The sequence below is a fragment of the Oryctolagus cuniculus genome, chromosome 3 (assembly GCF_051225735.1).
Source record: "Oryctolagus cuniculus isolate XC-2025 breed Fujian yellow rabbit chromosome 3, ASM5122573v1, whole genome shotgun sequence".
Lineage (NCBI taxonomy): Eukaryota > Metazoa > Chordata > Mammalia > Lagomorpha > Leporidae > Oryctolagus > Oryctolagus cuniculus.
Genome location: NC_142869.1, coordinates 65,105,001 through 65,120,514, shown reverse-complemented (window position 1 = coordinate 65,120,514; position 15,514 = coordinate 65,105,001).

Below are 15,514 nucleotides of genomic sequence, written 5' to 3'. Positions count from 1 at the left end.
TATGGCCAGGGAGTGCAGTAGAGGATGGCCGAAGTGCTTGGGCCCTACACCCCATGGGAGACCAGGATAAGTACCTGGCTCCTGCCATCGGATCAGCGCGGTGTGCCGGCCGCAGCGCGCCGGCCGCGGTGGCCATTGGAGGGTGAACCAACGGCAAAGGAAGACCTTTCTCTCTGTCTCTCTCTCTTACTGTCCACTCTGCCTGTCAAAAAAATAAAAAATAAATATATATATATATTTATAAAAGCAGTAATTAATGCCTTAGTACCATTAAATACTTAGTCAATGTGCAAATATCCTGTTAGAACAATATCATAAATTTGTTGTGCAGTTCCTCTGACCAACTCAGGAACCAAATTAATATAGATATTGCAGTTTGTTAATATGTTTTGTATCTTTTTAATTAAAAGATGCCCCCTCCTTTTTTACTCTTCACAATTTTTTTTTTTAAGAAATTGGATTGGGGCTTGCATTTGGCTATTTAGTCTGCTCGGGACATCTGCATCCCATATTAGAGTGCCTGAGTTTGAGTCCCACATCTGCTCCTGATTCCAAATTCTTGCTAATGTTCACCCTGGGAGGCAGCTCACCTGTCAACCACATGGGAGGCCTGGGTTGAGTTCCAGGCTCCTTGCTTTGGCCTAGCCCAACTGCAGCTGTTGCAGACATTTGGGGAATAAAATGGTGGATAGAGAGCACTCTCTCCCCACCTTTCAAATAAGTAAAATAAAGACATAAAAAAATTGATATTGGATTATTTTTCCTCTATAGTTTTCCACAGATTGGATTTTGATGTTGCAGTATTTAATATATGTCTCTGTGTTTTCTATAAATTATTTGGATCTATGAGCTTAATCAAATTGAGGCTTGAATTTCTTTGGCAAAAGTACCTTCTAGTTGGTATTCTGTTCTTCAGGAGGTACATAGGGCCTGCTGCCTGTCATGTTAGTTCAGCCTGGATCATTAATTCATTCTGGGTTGCAAACTGGTGAAATTCTATTTCTATTTTGTTTTTATTTATGTGTTAGGATACTTCTGTAAAGACAAACTGTCATAATCCAATCATTAATTATGGCATACTTAACACAAGAAAGGCAGTACAGCAAAGGAAACAATCAACAGAAGAAAAGGCAACATACAGAATGGGATGAAGTATTGGCAAATCATATATCTGATAAGGAGTTAATCTACCAGATATGAATGAAATTCCTGCAACTTAATAGTGTAAAGTAAAAACCCAATTTAAAAATGAGCAAAGGACTTAAACAGGCATTTCTCCAAAGAAGACACATGAATAACCACCAGGTATATTGAAAAGATGCTTGCTCAACATCATTAATTATCAAAAAAAGCAAATCATTGAGATATCATTGCACTTCTGTTGGGATAGCTACAAAAAAAGAGTGTTGGTGAGGTTGTTGAGAAATTGGAACTTATACACCATTGGTGGGAATACAAGTGTTTTAGCAGCTATGGAAAATAGCACAGAATTCCCTCAAAAAATTAAAAATAATACTACATGAGTCAAGAATCCTACTTCTGGGCATATACCCAAAAGAATGGGAATCGGGATCCCACAGAGATAGCTGCATGTGCATGTTCCTTGCAGCATTATTCACAACAGCCAAGCCATAGAAACAATCCAGATATCTCCTGACAGATGAATGAAGAAAACGTGTAGATGCACACAATGGAATGTTGTTCAGTCTTATTTCCAGAACAAGGAAATCCTGCCACTTGCAACAGGATGGATGAACGTGAAGGACATTATACTAAGTGAAATAATCCAGTCACAGAAGGACAAATACCGCATGATTCCACTTATATGAAATTTCTATAATAGGCAAACTCTGTAAAGCAGAGAATACAACAGTGATTGCCAGAAGCCAGAGGGTGGAGGAACAAGGAGTATAAAGTTTCGGTTATGCTAAATAAGTAAGTTCTAGAGACCTGCTGTGCAACATAGTTCCTATAGCTAACAGTATAGTATATGCATTTCAAAATTTGCTTGCAGAATGAATATCATATTAAATGTTCTTATTCCAATCAAGCAAGGAAATGAGGAAGCCTGGAGAGGTATTGGATGTGTTTATTGTCTGGATTGTGTTGACACTGTCACAAATATTTGCATATGTCTGAATACATCAGATTGCATACATTAAGTATGTGCTTTTCTTTGTATATCAATTATACTTTAAAAAATACTTTAAAATTATTTTATTTGGGGCCAATGCCATGGCTCACTTGGTTAATCCTCTGCCTGCGGCACCGGCATCCCATATGGGCACCGGGTTCTAGTCCCGGTTGTTCCTCTTCCAGTCCAGCTCTCTGCTGTGGCCCAGGAGGGCAGTGGAGGATGGCCCAAGTGCTTGGGCTCCTGTACTCGCATGGGAGACCAGGAAGAAGCGCCTGGCTCCTGGCTTGGGATCGGCACAGCGCCAGCCATGTCGGCCATTTTGGGGGTGAACCAACGGAAGGAAGACCTTTCTCTCTGACTCTCTCTCTCACTGTCTATAACTCTACATGTCAAATAAAAAAAGATTATTTTATTTATTTATTTGAGAGGTAGAGTTACAGACAGTGAGAGAAACAGAGAGAAAGGTCTTCTGTCTGCTGGTTCACTCCCCACATGGCTGCAATGGCCGCAGCTGCGCCTATCTGAAGCCAGGAGCCAGGAGCTTCTTCTGGGTCTCCTACATGGGTGCAGGGGCCCAAGGACTTGGGCCATCTTGTACTACTTTCCCAGGCCATAGCAGAGAGCTGGATTGGAAGAGGAGCAGCTGGACTAGAACCATATGGGATGCCAGTGCTGCAGGCAGAGGATTAACCTACCAGCCCCCGAAAACCTGTTTATTAAAAGACAGATTAAATTCTTAATTCTTTCATTTTATTTACCAATTTTTAAAAAATATTTGGCCGCGCCGCGGCTCACTAGGTTAATCCTCTGCCTGCGGTGCCGGTACCCCAGGTTCTACTCCCAGTTGGGGCACCAGTTCTGTCCCGGTTGCTCCTCTTCCAGTCCAGCTCTCTGCTGTGGCCCGGGAAGGCAGAGGAGGATGGCCTAAGTGCTTGGGCCCTGCACCTGCATGGGAGACCAGGGGGAAGCACCTGGCTCCTGGCTTTGGATCAGCGCAGCACGTCAGCCGTCGCAGCCATCTGGGGGGGTGAACCAATGGAAGGAAGACCTTTCTCTCTGTTTCTCTCTCTCACTGTCTAACTCTGCCTGTCAAAAAAATTTTTTTAATTAATTAATTAATTTATTTATTTGAAAGGCAGAGCTACAGTGAGGCAGAGGCAGAAAGAGAGAAAGAGACAGAGATCTTCCATCCACTGGCCCACAATGGCCAGAGCTGGGCTAACCCAAAGCCAGGAGCCAGGAGCTTCTTCTGGGTCTCCCACGTGGTGCAGGGGCCCAAGAACTTGGGCCATCTTCTACTGCTTTCCCAGACCATAAGCAGTGAGCTGGATCAGAAGTGGAGCAGCTGGGACTAGAACTGGCACACATATGGGATGCAGCGCTTCAGGCCAAGGCTTTACCTTCTACACCACAGTGCCAGCCCCCATTTACCAATTTTTAAAAGAATGAATTATCTTATGTTTTAGAGTGGTGACCAATCAATTTAGTATTTTCATTTTGTATCATTAGGATAAAGTCATATTTAAACATATTTGATGTGCTTCACTCCATTGCAAGTACTAACATTTTTATTCTAATTTTTTAAGTTTTTCATTTATGCATTTGAGAAGCAAAAGAACAAATAGACAAAGCTCCCATTCACTGGTTCACCTCTCAAATGCCTGCAGAGGCCTGGCTGGGGACAAAGCTGGGAGTTGGTAACTGAGTCCAGGTCTTCCACGTGGGTAGGAGGAACCCAATTAATTGAGCCATCATGACTACTTCCCAGGGTCTATATTAGCAAGAACCTGGAGTCAAGAGCCAAAGCTGTGTATCGGCTGGCGCCACGGCTCAATAGGCTAATCCTCCGCCTGCAGCGCTGGTGCCCTGGGTTCTAGTCCTGGTTGGGACATCGGATTCTGTCCCGGTTGCTCCTCTTCCAGTCCAGCTCTCTGCTGTGGCCTGGGAGTGCGGTGGAGGATGGCCCAAGTCCTTGGGCCCTGCACCCGCATGGGGGACCAGGAGAAGCACCTGGGGGCCTGATCCTGGCTTCGGATCAGCGCGGTGCACCAGCTGCAGCGGCCATTGTGGGGGTGAACCAACAGAAAAGGAAGACCTTTCTCTGTCTCTCTCTCTCACTGTCCACTCTGCCTGTCAAAAAAAAAAAAAAAAAAAGCTGTATATCAAACCCAGACACTCCACTGTGGGACCCAGATGTTTTTACCATTAGGCTAAACAAATACTCCCTTATGATAATTTTTCTTTCTATCGAAAAGTTCTTACTCTAACAACAAATAGCTGTGAAAAGCATTGCTATGTTTTGAATAGCTTTACTTTCAGTATCATATGTGACTGTGTTTCTAATTCAAGTAATTTCACATTGTAAGACTGTGCAGAGAAGGGACAGAGTATTACTAAGGCATCACTATCCCCAGCAGCAGCAGAGAATGGCCACTCTGTCCTGGTCTCTTAGGTAAGCTTGTCAGGAAGGAGAGATCTTGGGACCATGGGTCTTAGCCAGTGCTGTTCTATGATACAGCAGGGCCACACAGAGGGCTACCAGGCCCTAGGCAGCACAGCAACCCGGTTGCTTATCAGAGTCTTGAACCTGATTACTTGGGCTCAAACCCTGGCCCTACAAGACAAATTTGGTGAGGTACTTTACTTCTTTTAATTAATTAACTAATTAATTAATATTATGAGAAAGGCAGAGAGTGGTAGGCAGAGGGAGAGGGCTCTATTCCCTTTTTCATTCCTCAAATGCTTGTCACAGCTGGGTCTGAGCTAGGCCAAAGCCAGGAGTTAAGAACTCAATCTGGATCACCCATGTGGGCAGCAAAGACCCAGCTACCTGAGTCATCACTTGCTGTCTCCCAGGGTGCTCCTTAGCACCTGTCACACCCAGGCACTCCCATATGGAATACAGGGTCCCAAGCAGGCTCTTAACCACTGTGTCCAACACACCTCTCATTTCTTTCTCTCAGCCTCACTTTCCCCACCTGTAAAATACAGTAGTCACAATACTTCCCACAGATGTTACGATGATAAATGAGCTAATAGATGCAAAGCTCCATTTGCCTGACATATGCTGAGAACTCAGTAAATGTAAGCAGTTATCACTACTCTCATCATTCAGGGTCATTCTGGATTTCCTTTATGACTCCCAGCCCTATCCAACAACAGAGGTTTGAAACCTCAGATACACACAAGAGGCCTCAACTCCATTCTCCATGTAGGAGAAAAATGCATCAATTAGGTGCGTGAGTAAGAGGTGGTTGAGCCATTATGTGCACTAATCTTCAATAAGACACCAGAGGAAAGAGAAGAATTGTAGCTCTCACCATTTATTACTTAATTAGTTTTATCGTTTTTAACTCATTTTTCCTGGGGGCCTCTTTTGTGACATCTTGGGAATTCCTACTTTGGTAGGAGTATTTCCTCTCAAAGTTTGCTCACTTGATCCATTTAACAGTACTGGACAGGGACCCATTTCATTATCTCCATTTGACAAATGTCCAAGATCGCAGAGCCGACTAATGGCACAGTGGGACCCATACCCAGGGCCTCTGACTCCTCGGCAGCAACTTTCCATTTCATGCTTGTGGCCTCCTTTCTTCACTCATTCATTCATTCATTCATTTAGTAACTATTTGTAGAGAATCCGTTTGTTAGGCACACTGTTCTAGGACAAGCAAGTTGTTGATACAGTAGTGAGTTCAGCAGTGAGGGAAAGAAAACCATGCAGACAAAAATTCCTGTATTCAGGGAGTTTGTACCTAGTTGAGGAGACTGAAAACAAACAAAAATAAATAGCATCTCAAGGACTAATTAAAGCTATGAGAAATACATAAAGCAAGGAAGAATAGGAAGTATACTAAGGTAATAGGGAGGGATTACAGTTTTAATTTCAGGATGGTGGTAATGTTCTGTCTCCTTCTAGATGGTGATTACAAAGCAGTACTTATTTTGTGGGGATCCATCAAGTAATGTACAATTTGTGTATTTTTCTTCTTTAGTTTTTTATTTATTTTTATTTGAAAATAAGAGACAGCAAGAGAAACAGAGATGGAGAGAGATCTTCTATCCACTGATTCACTACCCAAATGCCCAAACAGCTAGGACTGGATTAAACCAAATCCAGGAGCCAGGAATTCAATCTGGGTCTCCCCTATGGGTGGCAGGGATCCAACTACTTGAACCATCACCTATTACCTCCCAGGGATTTGGTGAGCTGAATTTGGGAGCACCAAACAGCTGCCCCTGTACTTCTCTCTATGTGTGTTATATTTCAATGATGTTTATCAAAGAAATAATAATAATATTGGTGTAGCAGTTAAGATGTCACTTGGGATTCCATATCAGAGTGTCTAAGTCCCCGTGTTACTCCTGACTCCAGATTCCTGCTGAAACCCATCCTGGGAGACAGCAGTGATGTCTGAGTGGTTGAGTGCTTGGGTCCCTGTCATCCTATGGGAGACCCAGCTTGAATACTTGGCTCCTGGCTTCAGCTTGGCCCAGATCTGGCTATTGCAGGCATTTGGACAGTGAACCAGTGGATGGGAGATTTCTTCTCTCTCTTGGAATAAATACAATAAACAAAAATAATAATAATATGGAAAAGTGAAAGATCCAAGGTGTCTACCTATGAGCAAATAATTATTGAGTACCTACTATTACAAGACACTATTAACAATTATCAATTTGATTATTTATTACTGTATAAACTATAACAGATCTTTGGGAAAGGAGTCTTTGTTCTCTTGATAAGGTGGCAGTGAGTTCATCATTCTGAGAGCCGAGGCCTAAGCCACTCCTCTCACCTCTAGTTCAATAACCAGGCAGTGATGACAGAAGCATCTCAGATAAACATTGCTTAAGTGTTACAGTGATTTGCAAACTCTACCCAAGCTCTTAGTAAACACTTGGAATGTTGTGTATCTGAAGTTTATATCTTTATCAGAAAATATAATCAATAAAAAAGGTGATAAATTCCTACAAAGAAATGAGTAATTCTAGTGTAGAAAATTTTAAATTCTACTTAATTTAGAATATTCTGGCTTACAAAAAGATTTCACACTTCCTTAATTGACTTAAAGTCAAATCTTTGTCTAGAAATAAGTTGGCTACACATTTGGTATTTAAATCCCATCCTGTAGGAAAAAATCTGATGGGGCTGGTGTCTTGTATTTTAAACAATGGAATAGACAGAACAGTTCATTAAAAGCATAACCTCAGCTAAAGTCAGAGTGCATCAGGGCCAAATTACCTTAAATATAGCATGGTCTAGTGTTGTGTCCTACAACACTTCTGTGCAAACCTTTATAGGGACCCATAACATGAATATTACAATGCCAAGAGCATTTGCTTTCCTAAACCAAAAAGAGTAAGCCACAATAGAACCAAAACTCAAGTGGATGGGGGAGAAACCAGAAACGGCACTGGAAAATACTCAGCAAGATAAGAAACTCGGGCTTCAATCAACCCATGAGCTACAGCTTTCTAATTCTGAGATGAGAGTGGGGAACATCTGTTTGCCGGTTAAGTATACTGCCATTTCTGCGAGGGAGCACCTTTAATGGACAGAGCATTAAGATCACTGAAGGATGACATGTTTTGTTTGCAGTAATGTGGGGTTGCTCAGCCATCCCAGCCAGCACTCATGTCCAACAGAGCTGAGAGGCCCTGTGGGCCCCCTTCTTTGATATCAATTTCTCTCTGTTGAAAGCGGTGCCTGGCAAATAAAACAAAGCTGCTCAGGGCCGTCCACGTTGTGAGTTCCAGGGGCACAGGTCAAGCAGAAGATTCTCCTTGTGCCTACACAGTGCTGAAGAACCACAAAGTACACAACCAGGAAAACAAATTGTCTCCTGACTTCCAGTTTTCACAGTTATTTCAATCATCATTTAGAAGAGATAGAACTAGAGAGAACTTTCCTAAATACCTTGGCTAATAAATTGCTAGTGTTTAAACAACAATTAAATTATGAAATGGAAATTAGCTGTTATGATCAAGCCATATGGTTAATATAATTGATTGGTTCATATTTTTAAGAAGATGGAAAATGCAACCCAAAGAATAATTGAAGAGATTTCACAAAATTAACTAGAGGTAGCTAGTCCTACTTAATTGGACAATTTGGAGCTTTTTACACAAAGAAATGAGAAAGAAAAATTGTTACTTTCTCTGGTTTTTGAATGGAAACAGAATAAAAAATAGTTTGGTGGTTTTTTTTTTTTTCAACTTAAAACCCCTCACACAAAATAGAGAACAAAATGGAAATTTTCACACGTAGATACAAATAGATACACACTTATGTGGGGCAAAGAGACATAAAAACCAGGCACTATACAAATATTGACTTCTATAGTTGAAAGCAGAAGTGAAAAATGGGTCTGGATTTTCTCCTCTTAAAGCACATTTTGGTACACGCACCGAACTCTGCAGTTCTGTCCCGCGTTGTCCGTGTTTTATCTGCAGCCCTCTACTATGCTGTAGTTTTCTGCTCTGATCCTGGAGAAACTAAGAGCTGTTTACAGGCAAACATCCCTGAGCTTGATGGACATGGGTACTGAGTTTTAAAGTGGCGACCAGGGGACAAGTGTCCCTTCTCCTGCCTGAGAGTCCTGAGCCCCTCCCTGAAACTCCTTGTAGGCTACATGTCTAGACTGAACCTTTCTGTTCACTCAAAAAGGGCACTAATCAATCTGCCCTGGAAATCCCTGTCCTTATGGGTTGTGCCTCTTCGCTTGGGTTTTGTTTGGAGGTTGTGAGTGTAATCTGTAATGAGTTGTTGGCTAAATCGTCCTGGATCGCCAGCGCCAAGCGCTTCACCGTGCAACGCAATCTTCCACTCTCACCAAGATGCTTTCAAGGAGGCACCGTGGCCGTCATCCTCGTTCTTCAGATGAGGAAACTGAGACTCTGAGTGTTAGTGTATCTACCTCGCAGGGTTTCGGGAGACCAGAAGACCGGTCTCGTGTCTCACTTTGAAGCCCTCCTTATTTCATTGTGTTTATATGCAAAGTGAAATTCGTTTATTGATTTCCTTTGTCCTTCGAAATAGATTTCTGAAAGGCTAATGATAACTTTTAAAATAATAATTTTTTCACACCAAAAAAAGGAGCAGAATGTGCAAGCTTGGGAACTTGAGTCATGAATGTGAAAAAGAACTCTCAAATCAACTCGGCTGTTCTGGCATTTTAAAATCCCCTGGCCTGTCTGTGGCCATGCCCTCCTCTGCAGCCCCATCATGCCCCTTAGCGTAGGCCTGGCCTTGGTACAAGGATCTCAAGGCAGCTACCAGTGCCGGGGCAGGAGGCTGAGAAGTAAGCTGCAGGGGATGAGACCACGGGAGTCGGGCAGGCTCCCGCAGGGACTTGAGCTTGGATCAGGCAAGTCCCTATTGACTGATGAACTTCAGAAAGACAGCTGCACTGAACACCGCAGCGTCGCCGGCTTCTGCCAACCCTTCCCTACCCAGTCGGAGCTCGTGGGCGGGCGCATCTGCTCCCCAGAGCACCATCTGGAAGCCTACACTTCAAAGGAACACACCTTTTCAGGAAATCTCCGGATGCTTCCCGGGAAGCTTTGCTAGCTGCAGATCTCTGTTCCGGGGAACTAGGCCTGCGGGTCGTTCAAATCCGTGCGGCCACGACAAGGAAATTGTTGATGGAGCTGCTAGACCGGCTGGCGGTGGGACTCGGCCCCCGCCCCACGCGGCTCCCCTCCCCCTCGGACCCTAACTGCTCTACTCATCCAAGCCCACGGCCGTGTCTGGCTCAGCTCCCGGGTCCCTGGATCCAGAGGTTCTCCCAACAAGCCCTCGGTTGCACGCTTGCACGCAACGGCGGACCCCACTTTGATGCTCTGGGTTTGCAGGACAGGAGCGCCTCAGTAACTCTTAGCTTGCTTCTTCAGCAGAGGGGAGGGAATGAGAACCCAAGGTGGCCATAGACCTGGAGGTGACCGGAAGGCCAAACCCCAACACGTTCCTTTCCTGTCACTTAAAAGCAGCAAAATCGCTGTCTCCACAAGGCCGCTAACAGAAGGACAGAGTTGCGCAAGGGACGGGTGATTTTTCTAGAGTGCCTGGAGTCTGAAAGCCTGCGGAGGCAGCAGGAACGGCCCTCCTTGGGGTCTGGCGCCCCGGGATTGGGCCCGGGGCCCGCGAGACAATGGCCGGCTAGGCTCCCGCACTGTGAGCGCCTCTCCGCGGGGCGCGCGGCTCCCGCACGGTTGCCTCCCCGCACCAAGTAGGGAAACACAGGGCACTGTCTGGGCACTCTCTACCGGCCACCTTGCTGCTTGTAAGGTCAGATCCCAGAGGGTCTGAGCCTCTGTTCCTTCGGCGTTCCTAGCTGCCTCTGTTCCCTGGCCCTCAGAAACCATATCCGGCTCTTGGGCGCTTGGGGAGGAACAGAGGTGCTGCCAGTTATGCCAAAGAGGCAACCGGGATAATGGGCTCCTAATGCACAGAGTTCACCTGAGTTCTGTGTCTCTGTTGAGCACCAGAGAACTACTAAGACTTGTGGGAGTCTTCCAAGAGCGTGCTAAGCAGGGCAGATACAAAGTTTTGCCTTCAACAGAAGCATCTAGACTCAGAAGCCTGCACCTGCAGGGCACAGCCGTTGCCCTGGCTCCTGGGTGGGCCTCTGGGCTCCATCTGGAACCCTCCCCACTCCCCACTAGTTTCCACCAGCTGCTCTCGGTGGGAGTTCCCAAGGGCAGACCCTAAGGGTCCCTTTTGCCAACTTCCCAGGATGCTTCTGGAGCAGAGCAGGCACCTGAGACCACAGGGGATTAACATCATGGCCACTCTGCCTGATTGGAGGACCCATTGATAGGTGGTTGTGAACAGTGCTGGCGGTCTATAGCCCCGTGAGCTACCACATAACCTTGGGCTATCTCCAAGCAAGGCTCTGCTCTTCCCATGATTTTCCAAAGTGACAAAGGAGGACCAGAAAGGGAACAGATGCAAGAGGTTCATACACATGAGCTATTCCGTCCCCTAGCACTTCCCCCTCAGCAGGCTTTCTATTGCCTGCCAGAGACAGCAGGAACAAGAATTACAATAAGACAGATTACTGAAGGTGCCAGACTTTAAAAAGTTTCATTGTCTTGTGTAAGCCTAACAACTACCCAATGAAATAGTGTCTTATATACCCATTTTGCAGATGTGAAAACTGACAGGCAGAAAGGTTAATAGATCAATTACCCTTACCCCAGCCAGGAAGAGCCTCAAGCCCACTGGTTTACATTTGGAGGGTGAAGTGCCTTGGGACTGTGGAGCATGTTGGGAAGGAGGGCAGAATGCAGCCTGCAGGGTTCTCCTGGGCTGCCTGATCCCTCTGTTCTCCAGTCACCCACCGAACTGTGGTAGGATGCTTCCAGGGTCTCTGCTCAGGTGGGGAGTGAGAATGCAGGACTGGGCTGAGGCCACCGAGCTTGGGAGCAGAGTCAATTCATCCAAATGCTAACCTTGGCTCTGGGTGTTTTAACTGTGTGACCTTGGGCAACTTGCTTAGGCAAGCTCAGATTCTGTTTTCCTGGCTATAAAATTGGCAAAACAATGCAGAAGGCAAATGGATGACTCTTCTTTAAAAAAAAAAATAAAAAAGATTAATTTATTTTTTGAAAGTCAGAGTTACAGAGAAGCAGAGGTGGGGGGGGGGTGTCTCTTCCATCCACTGGTTCACTCCCCAATTGGCCACAATGGCCAGAGCTGGGCCGATCTGAAGCCAGGAGCCAGGAGCTTCTTTTGGGTCTCCCTCATGGGTGCAGGGGCCCAAGCACTTGGGCCATCTTCCACTGCTTTCCCAGGCTATAGCAGAGAATTGGATTGGAAATGCAGCAGCCTGAACTCGAACTGGTGCCCATATGGGATGCTGACACTACAGGCAGTGGCTTTACCCGCTATGCCAAAGCACTGGCCCCAGATGGGTGACTCTTAAAAAGCTGTGTAAGGATTAAAGGAAGTAAAAGAGCTGACATTTACATCTTGTCTGCCCCATCAGTTTCTCCAAACATGCTCAGAAGAAGGTATTTTCCTTCCATAGAAGCTGGAGGATTTCCTATGGCCACTCCCATTCTGCCCTACCTGCAACCTGACCACCCAGGCCCACTCCAGCAGGCATGCCTGGACAAAGAAAGGCTCTGGGGGTGGACAAAGGGGCTCAGAGGGCAGTAAGCATGGGAAGAGGAGGCTTGTGGAGAGAGGGAGCCAGGCCTGGTTCAGACTCGCCAATTCTCCCTGTTGGTGGAAAGGACTAAAACAAAGGACTTACTCTAATGGCCAGGCCCTGGACTGAGGCCTTACACATGGGCTCAGTCCTCCCAAACACCCATTGCCACAAGACTATTCTATCTATTTTATGTATGAGGTAGAAAGGACCAGTAATTGATGGTGGTCATAACCCCAAATGAGCATCACAAGTGACATTGAAACCACAAAGCTATAGCCTCTCATGCTGGGGGTAGTGCTGGGTGTGAAGGCAAAAGGCTCCTTTGGCAGGGAGGAGGGGGCAGTGAGAACCAAGCATGCAAGATCCCCCCACAGCTCTCTCAGCTCCAGAGGCCAACAGGCAGCAGGGCTCGGCATGCCTGGCCCTGGGGGATCTCCCATCCTCAGAGCCACCAATTGCATGGCCTTGCGCCCACTGCCTGGGAGGCCCTGTTTGCAGGTGCAGCTCCACCTGGGCCTTCTGCTTGGGCCTGGATCTTGAGCTTGTCACTCCACACATCTCTCAGAGGCTTGGACTTGCACCTCTGAGTCTGAGCCTGTCCCCACCCCTATCCTGCCTCTGCCTCAGTTCCCCTCATTCATCTGTCATTGACCCTATTCTGTCACTTTCCTATGGGCCTGTCTGGGTCCAAGTCCCTCCTCTTTGAAGGCCTAGGGCTCTTGCTTTCTGCTTTGAGAACTGATCAAATTCCTAGGAAGTCCCTGTCCCACCCCCACCATATTTTCTCTGCCAGGAAGTGCCTGCAGCTGTGCAGTCTGGGCCAATTTGTTTTGCATTTATTTGGGGTTTGGGTTTTTGGTCCAGAGCCTGCAGAGGTCTGTGATCTTGAAATCACTGTGACACAACCTGGCCCAACGGAGAATCCAGGAACCCCTATCCTAGAGCCTACCACATCTCCCTTTCTGGCCCTATGTCTTCACACAAAACCCAGTGTGACCTTCTCAGTAAGCCCCGGCCATGACTTTTCCCTCCTGGAATGGAACCTTGCTAGTGCACCCAAGCCTGCCCTTCCAACCACAGCGCTGGGCCTTTGACGCCCCCTCCGCCCAACACTTGCTCATCTGTCAGTCAACAAACATTGACTGAGCCTCCACCCTCTTCTGGACTCCAGGATTCCTGACTACAACCCAAGACAGCGTGACCAGAGGCCACCTGTGTTGAACAGGGTAAGGGGGGCGTCTGGGGGAGGAAAGCGGGGAGGTGGGGGGAATCATGGAAGGCTGCGGAGGAAGCGACCCCGAAGGTAAACAGGTCTTGAGGGGCCAGAGGAGCCTCTGGACCTGGTTTCTATGTGGCCTCTTTCTGAACAGCCCAGGAGTCAGAGCAGGAGCCAGCGGTGTTGCGAGCGCGCCCGAGGCCTTTCCAGCGTGAGGACCCTGGGCCAGCCACCTGGCACACCCTCGGGAGCCTCCTGAGACTGTTCCGGGAGCAGGACCCGGGCGCCCGCTGCTCACCAGTCCTGGGCCCCGGTATCCGATGGGGAGAACAAACTTCTGCAAAGCATCCTCTCTGTCGGGAGACCTAGACAGTCTAGGGCTTGTGGGGGAGAGGATGAGACGCCTTGCAGACTGGGCGGGTAGGAGGTGGGGTCGGCACCCTCCGGGGAAGGCCCGCGCGGTCGCCGCGGAGACGCCAGCCTGGTGCCTTTCTCCTCCTGACTTCTTTCCTCGGCAGAGCCCTTGCGGAAACCGCAGGCTCCAGCGTCCCCCGGCTGGCGCGGGCGACCGCAGGCAGCTCCCCGTGTCCCTTCCAGAGACTCCGTCCCCCGCGTCTGGGCTGGGAGTGGAGGACTGTCGGGTTGGTCCTGCCCCTGGGGCGGCTTCTGGAGCCCCGCGCCCTTGCGGAGCTTGGACAGCGGCTGTCTTGCCCGCGCCCGGCGTTATTCGCGCCTCGGCTGCGCAGGCGAGGCCCGCGCTACGCTGGCATAACCGCAGGATGCCCTCTCTCCTGATCTTCGCGGCCCTAGGGTGGCAGGCAGAGGTGTGGGCGAGATGTCGGGGTGGGCATCTATCGACCGCACGAACCCGAGAGTGCAGAAACGCGAGCATTCAAAGCGGCCCTCCGGGCTTGACCACCGTGCTCCACAGAGCTGATCTGCCCCAAGGATTCAAAATGGGGTGTGGGGCGGGAGGTCATCACATCCCTGACCATCCCTGCGTCCCACCGCCTCCTTCTCCCTGCACAAGACCTGGGCCATGGTCTTTCCAGCGGCGCCCCCCCCCACCACCCGCAAGGTCCACCGTCTGGGTGGCTGAGAGCAAGGAACCAGGGGTGTGGGAAGTACAGTATCGCACTCCACCTCTGCAGTTAGCACGAGGATTCGTCCCACAGCTTACCCCTCTGTTGAGTGGAGGTAACATAGAAGCTACTTCCTAAGAGTGAGGTGAGAATTAAATGAGTTAATATGTGTGCTTTTTCACAATACCTGGCAAATACAAACGCTGAAGTGTTAACTGCCCGCTTCTGACCGAGATTTTTTAAATGGGGTAGTAGAGTACAAGGAGGTCCCAGAGACCTCCCAGGATTTTTCCCTTAAGATTTATTTATTTATCTATTTTATTTATTTGTCTTTCTATCTGTTCTTTGGAGAGAGAGGGAGAGAGAGAGAGAGAGATCTTCAATCCATTGCCTCACTTTCCAAATGGCTGTAACAGCCAAAGCTGGGCCAAGTCGATGCCAGGAGCCTAGAAGCCCACATGGGTGGCAGGGGGCCAAGCACCTGGGCCACCCTCCAGTGCCTTTCCAGTGCATCAGCAAGGAGCTGGATTGGAAGTGGAGCACCCGGGACTCTAAGGGGCACTACCACAGGGGATGCCAGGGCGAGGCGACTGGGGCGTAACCTACTGTCCCCACATCGGCAGGCTGCAGTCATCCCGGATTTAGTCCCTCATGCCCCCGCGCAAAGCCTTCTACGGGGGATTCTGACCTTGGAGTCTAGAGAACTTGAGTGAGGCCCGCTGTCAGGGCGGAGGGAAGGGGAGAGCTGAGGTGTCGGAGGACAAGCCCTGCCCTCCCGCAGCCTCCACTCCAGGGTGGAACCCCTCCTCCACCTCCACCATCGCCCGCAAAAGCTGCCACGCCGAGCATGATATCCGCAAGGATCCGCCAGCGGGCTTGGCAAGGGGTTGGAAACAACGGGTCACTGTCGCCCCGTCTT